A 16,539-nucleotide genomic window follows, 5' to 3' on the forward strand; every position below is an offset into this window, starting at 1 on the left:
AAAAACAGCTCGAGAGGGAACTGAGACCTAGAGACACAAACATGGCTGGCGTTTACCTATGCATGGTATCAGCTGTGCGATAAATCTCATTCCATCTACAATCTACAAATGCAGAGAGGACATAGGAAACAAGAACGCCCGTGAGGGGGAAAGCATCGACCTCTCTGAAAGGAAATCTGGAACAGATTCTGTGAGTGTTTGAGGGCGACTGAGGACAGGAGCAGAGGGTCGGTGGGGATGACGGAGAGATAGCTCAGTGCAGAGAGAACTGGCCAGAATTAGGGGACATTCGGGTTAATGCAGAAAGTCGATGGACTGGTTAATTCATGGCATCTAGAGGGCGACCTTCCTGAGGATTTAATCTGATGGAGAAAGTAGAGTCCGAAACTGAAATCCTTTGAACTCGAGCAAGCAAGACCTCACGGGTGGGGATGGGGCACATTCAGTGGAGTCGATTTCTGAGGAGGTCAAACGGAGATCCCTGAACCACAGACTGAGGCTGGGACAGAGATTAAAGAAGGTCAACCAAAGGAGGTCTCCATCAATGTAAATGCACCCGAAAACCACGTCCTGGTCTCCAAGGTTTGTGTAGCCCTTTTTCACCCTGAGTAAGATATATGCACACCGCAAATCACCTAATACCTTCGAAAAGAACTGTGACACTGAATTCCTTGGAGGAACCCCTAACTCACTTGCAGGCAGACCAAGATTCTGCTGACTGACAGTTTCCTGGGCCCACTTCATCCTTTCACACCTGGTGTGCACCTGGACACTCTAAGAAACAGAGATCAGAGATGTGTTTGTGTGTGTTTGTGTGTGTGTCTGAGTGTGTGTTTCTTTGTGTGTCTGTGTGCTTGTGTGTCGGTGTGCATGTGTGTGTGTGCGCGTGTGTGTGCGTGGTGTGTGTGTGTGTGTGTGTGTGTGTGTGTGTGTGTGTGTGTGTTAGTCATGTATAAGCTAACCATCCTCACACAGACTGTCTGGATTGGTTTTCTTTTTGGAAGGTTGATGGATCTTTCTCTTTTCCTAAGAAAAGGCCACTCTGGTTCTCAACTCACTCTTGAAGCCGTGACAGGGTGAGTGATTATTATGTGTGAGGTAATTTGATTTCATGGATATAATATCCCTTGAAAAACAGGGCTCAACATTTACTTTCCTTAGTCTGTGATACCTCGAGGGCATTATTATTATTATTATTATTATTATTATTATTATTATTATTATTATTATTCCAGGATTATTCCTTTATATTATTGTCTGTGTTGTTACCAGTGTGCTAAAGTTCACTGATGGCAGAAAGAAAGATTTTTTTTCACGGGGATCCCATTGGACGGCCATGTTTTGTTGTTGGAACTGAAAGTTTTATTTACATGCTCACAAGAGCAAATAAATGCAAGTACGGAAAGTTCCTTGGTCCTCTACATGAGAGTGACATCCTCACGTAGTCCTCTGATCTACTTGAGAAACAGAGAATTTAGATGGGCAATGAAATGGATGCTGACCAAAGACCCACATAGGGAGAAATACAGTTTTTCACAGTGTTTCAGGCTTTCGGGATCGGTAGACATTACACAACTGTCTTATCATTTATAGAGGAATACTCAGAATTATTAAATAACAGAAAAAAGAAAATTTTAAAAACATATTTATGCTGGCTAATTTAAATTCCTGTTTTTGCCTCTGGAATATTATATATTCTCTTTCAGGTTCTTCTTGAAATTATGAAGAAGTGAAAATCGGTATGGGTTTATCTGATTACATTCTTTAACTTGAGTATTTCTTATTTACATTTCGACTGTTATTCCCCTTCCCGGTTTCCAGACCAACATCCCCCTAACCCTACCCTGTCCCCTTCTTTGGGTGTTCCCTTCCTCATCCTCCCCACATTACAGCCCTCCCTCCAACAATCACGTTCACTGGGGGTTCAGCCTTTGCAGGACCCAGGGCTTCCCCTTCCACTGGTGCTCTTACTAGGATATTCATTGCTACCTATGGGGTCAGAGTCCAGGGTCAGTCCATGTATAGTCTTTGGGTAGTGGCTTAGTCCCTGGAAGCTCTGGTTGGTTGGCATTGTTGTTCAAATGGGGTCCAGAGCCCCTTCCAGTCCTTTCTCTGATTCCTTCAGTGGTTTGCTCCTGGCATTTGCCTATGTATTTGCTGTATTCTGGCTGTGTCTCTCAGGAGATATCTACATCTGACTCCTGTCGGCAAGCAGCTCTTTACTTCATCCACGTATCTAGTTTGGTGGCTGAATATGTATGGGCCACATGTGGCTCAGGCTCTGAATGGGCATTCCTACTACCTCTGTTCTAATCTTTGCCTCCCTATTAACTCCCAAGGGCATTCTTGTTCCCCTTTTAAAGAAGGACTGAAGCATTCACATTTTGATCATCTGTCTTAAGTTTCATGTGTTCTGTGCATCTAGGGTAATTCGACAAGGTGGACTAATAGCCACTCATCAATGAGTGCATACCTTATGTGTTTTTCTGTCATTGGTTTACCTCACTCAGGATGATATTTTCCATTCCATCCATTTGCTTATGAACTTCATAAAGTCATTGCTCTTGATAGTTGAGTAATATTCCTTTGGGTAGACGTACCGCATTTCTGCATTCATTCCTACGTTGAAGGGCATTTGGGTTCTTTCCAGCTTCTGGCTATTATGAATAAGAAATTCTGCACTAAAAACATCTCGACCCAGACTTTTTTCATTTGGGAGACCTTTAATGACTGCCTCTATTTCTTTAGGAGTTATGGGGATGTTTAAAAGGTTTATCTGTTCCTGATTTAAGTTTGGCACCTGATATCTGTCTAGGAAATTGTCCATTTCCTGCAGATTTTTAAATTTTGTTGAATATAGGCTTTTGTAGTAAGATCTGATGTTTTTTTTTATTTCCTCTGATTTTATAGCTATGTCTCCCTTTTCATTTCTGACTTTGTTAATTTGGACACACTCTCTGTGTCCTCTCGTTAGTCTGGCTAAGGGTTTATCTATCTTGTTGATTTTTCAAAGAACCAACCTTTGGTTCTGTTGATTCTTTCTATGATTATCGTTAATTCTACTTGGTTGATTTCAGCTCTGAGTTTGATCATTTCTTGCCTTTTACTCTTCCTGGGTGTATTTCCTTCTTTTTGTTCTAGATTTTTAGGTGTGCTGTCAAGCTGCTGACATATTCTCTTTCCTGTTTCTTTCTGCAGGCACTCAGCACTATGAGTTTTCCCCTTAGAACAGGTTTCATTGTGTCCCATAAATTTGGGTACGCTGTACCTTCATTTTCATTAAATTCTAAGAAGTCTGTAATTTCTTTATTTTTTTTTCCTTTACCAGGTTATCACTGAGTAGAGCATTGTTTAACTTCCACGTATATGTGGGCGTTCTTCCCTTATTGTCATTGAAGACCAGCTTTATCCCGTGGTGGACTGATATGATGCATGGGATTATTTCTATCTTTCTGTATCTGTTGAGGCCTGTTTTATGACCAATTATATGGCCAATTTTGGAGAAAGTGCCATGAGGTGGTGAGAAGAATGTATATCCATTTGATTTAGGATAGAATATTCTATAATTATCTGTTAAGTCCATTTGGTTCATGACATCTCTTAGTCTATCTACATCTCTGTTTAGTTTCTGTTTTCCATGACCTGTCCATTGATGAGAGTGGGGAGTTGAAATCTCCTACTCTTATTGTGTTCGGTGCAGTGTGTGCTTTGAGATTTAGTAAGGTGTCTTTTATGTATGTAGATCCCTGTTATGGGAACAGAGTTTTCTCCTTTCAGGTGGATAGTTTTCCTGTCCACTGGCTTTCAGCTGTCCCTGTGGGTAGGAATCAGAAGGACCTGCACCTACGTCTCCTATGTTCCTCTGTGGGAGGGGGGGATGCACAGATGGCACAAGGTGTTTTCCTGTTGAGTCAGGAATCTGGGCAGAGAATTGTCTCCTCTGGTTTCCCAGGAGTGTTCTATTCCCCCCACCATCAGCTTTTGGGTGCAGGGAGCTGTTTGATCAGGTCAATTCGGATCCAGGCACAGTCTGGAACATGGTGGTCCTGCAGTTTTACTCCGCTATATTCCTGGGCCAGAAGCACTATGCTGTTTTGTCTTGGGCCAGAGATGTGTATAACGGTGCGCAGACCTGGAAGTCTCAGTTTCTTGTAGGCTCAGTATTGTCCACACTCCTGGGTGATCAGCATTCTGTCTCTGCATTTAAGAGCAGGGAGCTCTGGGCTGGGATCACGAGGTTCAGGAGCCAGCTAGAAACCGGAAGTTCCTGGTCCCAGAGGATTTCTGCCTTTGCTTGTCCTGAGTCCACCAGTCAGGTCACTTAGAGCAGAAAAGTTTGATTCACCTCTGGTCTCAGGTCTGATGTCGCTCCTCCGGTTGACTTTCAGGTTTCTATGAGAGCCGCAATCAGAAATGTCCTGCCCCTACTGTTCCTAAGTCCCTATGAACAGGAGGCCCAGATGGAACTAGGTGTTTTTTTCTTGAGTCAGGAATGTGAGAAGAGTTTTCAGGGGTTTCTGCCCCTCTGATGGTATAAGTCTTCCCCACCCCACAAGAGATTTGGGTGTAGAATGCTTTTTGGACCAATTCAGATCCAGGTGCAGTTTGGACTGCAGGAATCCTGCAGCTTGACTGCTCCTATATTCATGTGTTCAGACACACTCTGCAGTTTCGTCTGTGGCAAGGGATGTGGGCCCAGGTGGGCAGAATTGGCAGTCTCTCCTTCCCTGAGGTCTCAGTATTGCCCAGTCTTCTGTGTGATCAGCTTTCTGTCCCACAGAGTTTCCAAAGGAGTTTCAAATGTTCATTCCCTATCTTACAGTTCTCCAATCTTTCCAATTCTCCTCCAAAATTTGTTGGAGAAGACCCCTCTGATCAAGGGGAGGTACAACAGGCCCCATCAAACAAAGATGGCTGCAAAATTTCTGTGTTCATATAAGAAATGGAACTATTATTTCAATGATTTTTCTTGAAAAACATAAAATGCTATAGTCTCCTGACCCTTGCCTTTCATACATAACTAAAATGCTTTAATCTTTGACTTATACCAGCATCTAGAAGCTCTCTCACTCTTTTGAGTTAAGCCTCCTGTAACTTTCTACCTCATTTCCTTCTTTTTTAATTGAATATTTTATGTATTTACATTTCAAATTTTATACCCTTTTCTGGTTCCCGTCTCTTCCATCCACCCTCCCCCTGCTTCTTTGAGATTGCTACCAATCCTGCCTGCATATTCACACCTCAACATTCTGGCATCCCCTACACTAGAAAAACCAGACTTTATAGGACAAGGCATTTCCTCCTATTGATGCCAGACAATGCCATCCTCTTCTATATATGTGGCTGGAGCCATGGATCCCTACCTGTGAACTCTTTGATTTGTAGTTTAGTCCCTCAATTCCTTCTTCTGTAACTGGACAAGAGCTCATTATGATTCACTGCTGTCAGTGCTGTCCTTGCAGCAGGAATACAATGGTTAGAGAGCCTGGACCTCAGGAAGCTGAATGTTCACACAAATGACTAAAAACTTGTACCGACTGAAAAAAAAATAGCGTGCAAATATTTTCAACATATTGCACAATGAACACTTACCATGGGATTCAATGCAGTTTCAAAATATTATCGCCAAGTTTACTTTGTGCCCAGCTCCATGAGTGAGTGGGTCATCATTGATTTTAGATTATTTATTTAGTGTTGAATATTGAGAGCCTCCGACAAAGTTCTTCCAGTGAATCTTTATTCACACTCATAGTTCTTTGTTTTTTTTTTTGTTTGTTTGTTTTCTTTGGTTTGGTTTGAAATCAAAATATATACAGCAGAAAAGTTAGCTCTTTGCTATTATTGGTATAGTGCACAGCATGTCTGGTGTGTGTCTGTCACTCCCTCTCTAACCCAGATTTATTTGAATTTATGAAGCTGAGATGCCATGGATTTTGCACACAGGAACCATCTTTGTTCTCCCTCCACCAGACCTCAAACCTCCTGTTTCTTGCCACTACTTATGATAATTTTATATTCACTGATACATACAGAACCAGAGAATCCCAGCCATTTTGTAGTAACTTGGTATCCTCAGGGTCCTGCCATGCAGCATACATCAAATGCCTGAGTAATATTCCACTCCAAGGAAAGCCCACAGCTGATAACTCTTCAAATTATACTTTATTTTTTTCCACATATCTATGTTTGATGATGACTCTTAAAAGCTTTACCCTCCTTTATAGCCCTCCACTCACACAAGGCAAAAGAAAGAATGGGGGGCTTTGATGGGTGTGCTGGTGGCCCTGCTTAGAAAGGTTCACTGGAGGGGTTGGGGATTTAGCTCAGCAGTAGAGCACTTTCCTAGCGAGCACAAGGCCCTGGGTTCGGTCCCCAGCTCCAAAAAAAAGAAAAAAGAAAAAAAAAAAGAAAGAAAGGTTCACTGGAGCAACTCCCATCTGTGTTGTCTGGAAAGCAGAATATCAGTTCACAGTTTAGCAGAGGCAGTCTGTTCCAATAGAAAGTATTTCATGAATACACTAGTAGTCCAGTTTTGTAGAGTTGTCATAACAAACAGGAAATAACAGCAGTTGCACAACATACGAGAAACAACCAGGCTTCTGTCAGTAACCTGGAAAGAGAGAAGTTATATGCTGTGCCGCTCTCAGGGATTTGAAGATCAGCAGAGACTCAAGAGTCAGAAACATTGCTGCTGCTGCTTTAAGTGTTTGCCATAGTCTGTATAGTCAACTTTTCCTTGAAAAATATAAGGTATTTGAAACTTTTGCTGCTGCTACAAATATATTACTGTAGCTGAGTAATTCTGTACATGATTTTCTCCTCAGTGGGATAGAGATCATTCCAATCATTTACAGCTATTGCAGCTAATGTTGAAATGGGTAATCCAATATGTGATCAGATGAGAAAAATTAAGACAGAGTACATGCTTTGACCATGTTTCCTATAAAAAAGTTTAAAAACACTTACAACTTATGAGCTGTAATGGTACTACAAACCCTTAAAACCATCTCAATAGCAGTTACTTATTCTTACTCTTGTATGAAATAAAATACAGTTAGTTAACAAAAGGTGAAAACAAGGCGCTTGTGAGTATGTAAGCCTAATGCTGTCTTTGGTTAAGATGATAATTATCAAAACTATGATTTCAAGCAAATTTACAAAAAAAGTGTGTCAGACATGGAGCTCATCTGTTAATTTTCCTGTTCTGTTTGGCCAAAAGCACACACCATCTAGTTGTAGGGATAAGTCAGGTTTATATTGTAGAACATCAACCTAAGTATACATGTTTTTTCAAGCATCTACTAGCAGGGTCACATACTTTCACTTTTTTTTTTCACTTTTCATCTCGAAAATTCCATTTCCAAACATTGATCCCAGGGTTGTAGGAAGTTGTGTTAGGGGTTTTAATTATTTTCTCGTTCTATTTTTTTTTTTATTCCAGAGGTGAGAACCTAACCCAGGGCCTTGTGCTTGCTAGGCAAGCACTCTACCACTGAGCTAAATCCCCAATCCTCTAGTTCTATATTAAATGTAAAGATATAGAAGGGAATATGTGAGTGGATAAACAATTTGTAGTTGTATCTTATTAATATATTTCCCTTAGATTTTATTTTGTTTTATATTTTACTAAAAAAATAGTTACAATTTATTAAACTTGGTGACTTAAGGCATCAAGTATAATACATTTTTAAAAATGACTTGGAGCAATATATTATGGGAACTTGAATTTTAACTTCATTATATCTTATTTTAAAGAGGAATTTTTCACACTGTTGTTTCTAGTATTTAAAAAAAGAAGTGGACTGATAACTAAATGAATTTTTGGAGGATCAAAATGATATATATAGGAAGAAAATTGTTTGTGCAGATTATATATTTAATAAACAATGATATTTGATTATATATTCACTAGATGGTGAAGCCCTTGAAGGAAAGCAGAAACTACAAATATATTTTTATAAGTCAATTCTCTATATATGTACTGGAAACATAATAAGGAATCACTTATTTTTGGAGTAAGTGTATGAGTGAATTAGAGAAGCAAAGGACATCATATCAATCCCCAAGTACATGGAAGTCAGATCGCTAAACAATCATCATGTTAAACAAGAAAAAATGATTACAGAGTCATTTAGAAATAACAACATTTTTCTCTTCTTTGGCTAAACCATATATGTCATGCCTAGGCAAATTCTTCTAAAAGCAAGGTCTTTACTTTGAAAAAGCATGTATGTATATATGTATATTTGTATATATGTCTATATATGTATGTGTACATCAGGACATATGTATATATCATATACATGTGTGTATGTGTATATACATAAATGTGTATGTTGACACAGATAAACATATGTATATATATATATGTGTGTATATGTATATATAGATATATTTGTTTGTATGTGTGTATGTACATGTATATACATATAAATATGTAACATAAAAACGAACTCTATTTTCTAATTTTATGAAACTTTATTGCTAAATGCATTAGCACTCAAGAATTTTAAAAGCTGCTCTATAAATTTGATTCATTTTAAAATCACAGTTCAGAAAATAGATTCAATGTAGGTGATTATTATACTATCAAATTTCATTATCTATTTGATAAAAACACAAAGACTTAATTTAGTAATGTCACTGTACATATGTTTTAGCATGTGACATATCTCATTAGTTTTTCCAGCATGTGATATAATTTCAGGATTCAAGACCTATGTAAGGTAGAAAATATAACAAATGGATTGCTATATGTGATAGATCAGAGTAATAGATAGATAAATAGATAGATAGATAGATAGATAGATAGAAAACTAGATACATACATACATATATACATACATACATACATAGTTACAAAGATGAAAGATCACTGATGAAAAGTAGACAAATATCACATACTCAGAATCATCGATCATGAAATAACTAGTATTAAAATATGAAAATATCTTCCTATATGAAGCAAATTTTAAATGTGAATTATGTTCATATTTTAATACCTAAAGGGAGATTTATCAGCCATAATAATTAAAATATAATGTCTATTTGTAATATCCTCTCAGGTAATTAAGAGACATTAAATACTTAACTTCCTTTACATTAATCTGTTAAATTATCCCATCATCTTGTCTTTGTTACTTAAATGGAAAACTTCAAACTTTGTCTCCAATTTAAAATCTTCGTTACTTTCTATCCTGCTCTGCATTCTATCTCAAATCCTATCACAATGTTTAAGTCTCCAACAATTCCTCATGTGCTCTCATGAAAATTAATCATGATCCATCATTTTTTATCTTTACTACCATTGTTCTCTTACAGATAACTATTATTTCTCTGTCACCAATGTGATCACTATCCCCTTCTCTCTTTCAAGTACCATTTTCAACATCAACCATTTTATAGTTTCTCTTTATTTGAGAAAATAAAATGATCTATTTTCCCCTAATAAATTATGTACCAAGAGTTTTTTTTTCCATTGAAACTTTAGACAGGAAAAACAAAGTTGTTACAAAGTTCTAGTTCTACTCAGACCTAAAACAGAAACCTGGCTATGTGACAGGAATCATAGGAAGAACACTTCTGGAAGAGAACCCAGAGTTGTAGAAGAAGACCTTGTGCAGGGAAGTGCTTCATTCAATTGTAAACAAAAAGTGTAAAAGACCTGAACTTTCATATTGAGTGAAAGTTGTTGAAGAATATACACAAGTGATTCTGAGTGGGTTACAGAAACAGGTTAATTTATAAATACATGGTAAATACTAGAAAAATGGCATCAAATTGTAAAAGAGCAGAAAAGGAAATGAAGTTAAAAGTTGGTACAGGTTTCAATATGGATGTTGGTAATTTGAACATGCTGAACATTATTGGACGATTTAATGGGATGAATGCCTCAGATACATTAACAATATTGCATGACCCTATAGCGAAATTACACAGTGTGAAAACATTAACAATAACCTTTGACAAAAATCTGTTCATGTATGTGTATATTCTTTAATATTTCTTTTTGAAAACATTCATTTAATTAAATAAAATTCAATAACGAACCGAAGATAACCCTTTTCATCTCTGACATATCCAATCTCTAAACAGGGGTATAGTGGATGAAACTTCATACAGCATTTGCCTACTCCAGGTATTATTAATTTAAAATAATAAGCAGAGGAGTGTATCATATTTGTGGGCATTGGTTACTAAGGCCCAATTATCTCCTCAGAAGATTACCATTAAAAGCAATCTAACATAACTTTGATTCCATTAAATATTTAAAATCTTAAATACTAAGCTTGCTTATCATTTTCACAGCAGAAGACACCATATGTAATTACATCATTTTTACATGTCAATATGAGTCACTATACCTTTCTGATTTTGATACATACCAAGCTTAACAAAGTGGAGACAGTACGCTTTACAGCAATCCTTACATTTCTCCTATGGTACACTACATGTGGTCCATATTACAATCGATTAAATTAATAGTTTAAGTAAATGATAATGGCATGTCAATGTAGATTTTGATATTTCATACAATAAAAAAATCAAGATACAATAAATAATTACTTACAGAATTTACTTTTACAGGGAGACAGTAGGTTAATAATACCTTATAATATCCACCCTAATTCATATTGAGTCAGTGCTGGAATATGAGTAACAATGTTTGTAAAAAGAATAAGTACTTTTCTGTATCTTTTTAACAGCAATTGGACATAATCAATAAAGAAGTATCAGATAAATGTAGAAATAATTCAAAAACTTTTTAAAATTATAGTGAAAGATATTTCTAGAACACCTGAGTTCATTTCTGAGGCTCCATATAACTAGCTAATATAGTGCAGAGCACTTGTATTCCATGTGTATAAACAATATTCATCTCCATAGGAAATAAATGTTTTAAAATCTCAAAAGCTATATTTCTTTAAGAGTAAGATTTTTGACGTTTAAGATTACAATTTTTCCCATTTTTATTAAATTTGGTATTTACTATTTACATTTCATATTTTATTCCTTTCTGTGGTTCCAGGCCATCAGCCCGAACCTCTCCTTCTCCCCTTCTATAATGTGGTTGTACCCTCCACATCCATTCCTATCATTAAAGCACCCGACCGTACTTTCCCCTACATGAAGGGTCCAATCTTATTAGGACCAAGAGCTTCACAATGGTGCCCCAAAAAGGCTATTCACTGCTACATATGGAGTTGGGTTGTGATTTAGTACCTGAAAGATCTAGTTTGCTGGCAGTATTTTCTTTGAGGTTGTAAGTCCCTTAGCCTCTTCAGTCCTTCCTTTAATTCCTCCAAAGGATGTCCTATGCTTAGTTCAGTGATTTGCTGCTGGCATTTGTCTCTGTGTTTCACATGCTCTAGCTGTGTCTCTCAGGAGGGATCTATATACAGTTCCTGCCAGCATGCACTTCTTAGCTTCATCAATCTTTTCAAGTTTGGGTATATATATATGGGGGAACATGTCCAGCAGACTCTGAATGGCCATTCCTTCAGTCTCCTTAAAACAATGCCTACCTACACCTATTATTTATATTTTAGTTACTCTAAATATAAGGAAGGAGTGAATCATCTGCATTTTGGCCCTCCTTGTGTTTCATGTGTTCGGTGCATTGTATGTTAGGAAATTTGAGCATTTGGGCTAATATCGACCTATCAATGAATCCATACTTTGTGTGTTTTCTGTGATTGGGAAAGATCACACCAGATGATTATTTTCTAGGTCCATCTATTTTACTATGAATTTCATGTACTCATTGTTTTTGATAGCTGAGTAGTAGTACTTTGTGTAAATATATGTCATTTTCTGTATCCATTCCTCTGATGAAGGGCATCTGGGTTCTTTACAGCTTCTGAATATTATGAATAAGGCTGATATGAACAAAGTGTAACATGTATGTTTGTTGTATGATGGATCATCTTTTGGGTATATGCCCAGGGGAGGTATAGCTGGGTCCTCAGGCAGTGCAATGTCCATTTTCTGAGGAAACTCAGGACAGATTTTCAAAGAGGTTGTACTAGTTTGCAATCCCAACAACAATGGAGGAATGTTCCTTTTTCTCCACATCCTCTCCAGCATCTGCTATCACCTGAGTTTTTGATCTTAGCCATTCTGACTTATGTGAGGTGGAATCTCAGGGTTGTTTTGATGTGCATTTACCTGATGACTAAGTATGTTGTACATAACAGAAAGCATTTTAAGAAAGGATGCTACCTAACTGTTGGTCTGGATATAGCTGAGTGCCAATTGATCCATTTCTTTCTCTTTCTTACAAGTTCGCGTCCAAGTGTATCAAGGAAATCTATATAAAACCATATATGCAGAAACCAACAGAAGGGAAAATGTCAGAAAGTGCCTAAAACACATTTGCCAGGAGAAAGTTTACAGAACAAAATACCAAAGGTTCAGGCTACTAGATCACCAGTCAATATATAAAATTTCAACAATCTTAAAATTTTTGTTAACGCAAAGATCACTGCCAATAGGATAAAACAGAAATCTACACATTTGGAAAAGATTTTAACCAACCCTATATCTGGTAAAGTGCCATAATAATAAATATAGAAATAATTCAGAAAGGTAAACTCCCACACAACAAAGTATCCAACTTTTAAACTGGGTTAGCAAGCTAAAACAAGAATTCTGAACTGAGGTATCTCAGTAGCTGAGAAACATTTCAAGAAATCTTCGAAATCCTTAGTTATCAGAAAAATACAAACTGAAATGAACTTGAGAGTCTTACATTACACCAATCAGTGTGACTAAGACAAAAAACTAATGCAGTAGCAGAGTAGGCTATGATGTAGAGAAAAAGGAACACTCCTCCACTGCTGGTGGGATTTGTATATGTATAGCCACTTTGGATATCAATGTGGAGGTTCAGAGAATATTGCAAATAGCATTGCCTGAAGACCCGGCTTTACCAATCACTTCAACGCAAATACTCAAATATGATCCACATATAACAGTGACAAGTGGTTGAACATGTTCAGGGCAGCCTTACTTATATAAGTCAAATGCTGCAAACAGTCATGATATACGTCAACTCAACTTAGGAATAAATACAGAAAGTGTGCTATATTTAAACAAAGAAATACTACTCGGTATTAAAAATGAGGAAACCAAGAACTTTGTAGGCAAAGGGATGGACCTGGAAATTAGTGAAGAAACAGAGATCGAAAAGGACATAACATGGGATGTACTTAGTGAGAAGTGGATGTTAGCCGAAAAGATCAGTATACCCAATACACAAATCATTTATCACATGGAAGGTAAAATGTTAGAAGGCCATACTGCAGATTCTTGCAACCGACTTAGAATTGAGAGCAAAATGATAATAAAAGAGAGAGGAGTGGAGGGACCTTGCTAGAAGTAGAGAAGAGTGGACAAAATTGGGAGTGTAGAAACAATATAAAGACAAAAGAGAAATCTACAGGAACATTGGAATAAATAACAATAAGCATCAGTGGTGGGTGTTGAACTTGGGCATTTCCAGGAAAGTCACAGATGCCAGGGATGCAAGAGGGTTCCATAAATTTACTGGGACTATGGTAGTTGAGATAGTAAGCAGCAAAGAGATAGAACCACAAGAGACTACCTCCTGTAGCTAGACATGCCCACCTGTGAAGAGAAGGTGATGCCCACACATTTCAAAATCTTTAACTTATAAATGTCCAAAATGAAAAAAATGCAAAGAAAAAAAAGGAGCAGAGACTGAAGGAAAGGCAATCCAGAGACCACCAGACTAGAAGAACAATTTCATCCACAGACTCCAAATCCTCCGATGACTCCTGATATCAAGATGTGCTTGCAGATGAGACCCTAATATGTCTGTCATCTGAGGGGCTCTGCCATTACCAGATGGTGACAGATTCACATACACATAACCATTTGACAGAAACTGAGAGCCAGAAAAGCATGGCTAGTGGATTGCCTGAAGGATCTGAAGGGGATTGGAGCCCAATATGAAGAACAACACTATCAATAAAGTTTACCCTTCAGAGTCTCAGGAAATTTAGCACAAACAAGTGTATATTTGTGCCAGTAGATGGCTTCTGCTACATAGATTGTAGAGCATATGGAGAAGACTACTGCCTCATCTTCCATTTCTGGGAAGGGAGTCAATTGGTCCTGTGGAGATGCCATATCCCAGAGAAGGGGGATGGTAGAGGACTAAAGTGGAAGTGGGTATGTAGATGGGGGAGCACCACCTTAGAAACTAAGAGGATCAAAATGGCTTGTGTGATTCAAGAAAGAAAGGCCAATTGGGGAAATGACATTTGAAATGTAAACAAAGGAATAGATTATTGTATACATATAATGTTTATAATATAATATGTTCATGTTTCCAACAGAGACATTCACATCTCATTCCTTAAGGACTATACAAAAGGTTTGCTCAAAGGTAAAATCCATATTTTGGGATATACTTATTATTGAAAAATTACATAGATAAACCCAATCCATATTTTATCTTCTGTCCCTGTACCTATAATAAATCTTTATTAACTTTGATAAAAATAAAAAAAAGTGTTTCTACTCCATTACTGACAACTGACAGAAAGAGAGGAAGACTGAGTATTACATACTAATTTACACCGATACACACATATTCTCAATAAAATCCGTGCGAACAGATAGAAGAAGACACTAAAAATAAAAATATATACACATATATGTCAAATCTAATTCTAATATGATCTTTGTGATAGGATGTTGCATCTTTAACTCAGAACTTTAATCAAGATCTATTCTTATTTTTATATTTTTAGTCATCTGCAGATACATCTTTTTTAGGAATGAATCCTTCGCACTGGAGACCAGAGAAGAGACCTGCAGTTGCATTATTAATAAACATCAAAGCAAAATATAAAAGTCTGAATGGAATAAATATTTTAGGACAGTGTTTTGCAAGCAAATTCTTTCATAGACAGTCTTTGAAGAGCTCTGAAATTTTGCATTTCATATTTGACTTTTCTGGGACTCTGACTAGAATCAACTCACAACTGTTTGTGATTTTCTTGGCAATTAACCAGTTTGTGAACAGAGCTGAATTTATCATATGCTCTTCCATCTACATTAATATTGCTACAGTGAGGAACAACTATGGTAAAACTCTTCATCTGACTTTTCAAACAGCATCCTCATACCACTGCGGACTTTTGTGCTTGTGGAGGGAAAGGTTGAGAACACCATTTGAAAGTTGGAAATGCTGAAGTGGGAAAGGCCTGTGTGTGGATCATACACAACTTCAGAATATCCATTGTTTTAATATTCACTAGGAAGTGGACTTCTGCAAAATGACTTCAGCAGAAAAGCATGGTAGAAAAACGGTAATTGATTCACTGGAGATATAGATGCACTGGATTGTTGAACATGGGCTTAGAGGTAGAGACATGTGAGCACATAAAGTATGGAGAATCAATCCTGTGTGATGTTAAGTTTCCCTACCCCCATGGTTCCATGCAAACAGCATTATATTTAAGCACTGAGGAATTGAATAAAAGTCAATTTTTTGTAAATCCAAGTCACAAAAAGTACTGTCCTCCTCCATGATGCACATAAACTCTCAGGTGCACTGGCCTTCACATGCCTGGATGACAGCTGTCAGCATGGGATTTACTGCCATCCTTTTCATAACAGCAGAGCTCCAATCTGCTTCAGCCACGTCATCAGCTCCCAATTCTGATGGAGGGAGACTAGTTCACTGAGTATGCCTATGAAATCTTTGATTAGCTTAAAGACCTAGGAACTATTTTCACTCCAGTGAGCTGTTATAAGTAATCTTGAATTGAGTTGGTATTGTTAGTGGCTGTGATGTCTACAAATCCCAGAAGACCATGTTTCAAAGGGAGTTGATTGAGAATTTCTTGGGTATTTTTGCAATACTGGTAGGTGGGCTCGATGAATAGGAACATCTTCCCAGACTGGGTCTTGCAGTTCCCATACTCCTGAGCCATGTTGTGAGGCTGCAGTTTCCCTGAAAGGAACGTTCTATTGAAAAATGGTAATCTCAATGTATTCTGAACAATGCATTATAATTGAAGACCATAGAAAACATGGAAGAAAGAAACTTTTACTTTTTCTAGCTTACACTCACATTCCTACCAAACCCTCACATACCATAGAACCTGCTTACTGAGGATTTAATCATATAATAATGAACAGATGAGACATCCAGGCTTGTGGACTTATCAACTACTGGATTCTTGGACTTTACAAATATCCATCCATTGTTAAATTATGTGGACCACAGACTGTGATCATTGTGATAAATCCCTTTTCTCTGTACAAAGAGATTCATCCTCTACTCTCTGTTAGGGAACAGCGGCTTCTACACCTGGAATCTAGAGAAGACCTTTTACAGCAGTTTGTGTCTAGTAAGTGTTTCAGCTCAGTTACAAATTACCAATGGCCACATTCCCTTAGCATGATTTTCATATGATGCTTTGATACAGTGCTTCTTATTTCCTAGAGTTCTTGGCAACAGAATTCAAATAGCAAAAGTAACCTATCAATGAAATCCACAGT

General features: G+C 37.4%; 1 long non-coding RNA gene across 2 annotated transcripts in view; it reads left to right on the plus strand.

The window, feature by feature from the left end:
* The window catches only part of LOC120099704 (uncharacterized), an 18,697-nt gene extending 3,789 nt beyond the window's left edge, over positions 1-14,908 (plus strand). The window contains exons 3-5 of one of the 2 annotated variants that reach the window (XR_010062400.1): positions 1,005-1,076; positions 14,364-14,413; positions 14,781-14,908. This is a non-coding gene — a long non-coding RNA (uncharacterized LOC120099704). Of the gene's footprint in view, positions 1-1,004; positions 1,077-1,706; positions 5,715-14,363; positions 14,414-14,780 lie in introns of those variants that run through there. The other variant, XR_005498858.2, reaches the window with a different exon arrangement.
* The last annotated feature ends 1,631 nt before the right edge of the window (positions 14,909-16,539 follow it).

The sequence above is a fragment of the Rattus norvegicus genome (assembly GCF_036323735.1).
Source record: "Rattus norvegicus strain BN/NHsdMcwi chromosome Y unlocalized genomic scaffold, GRCr8 chrY_unlocalized_33, whole genome shotgun sequence".
Taxonomy (NCBI): domain Eukaryota; kingdom Metazoa; phylum Chordata; class Mammalia; order Rodentia; family Muridae; genus Rattus; species Rattus norvegicus.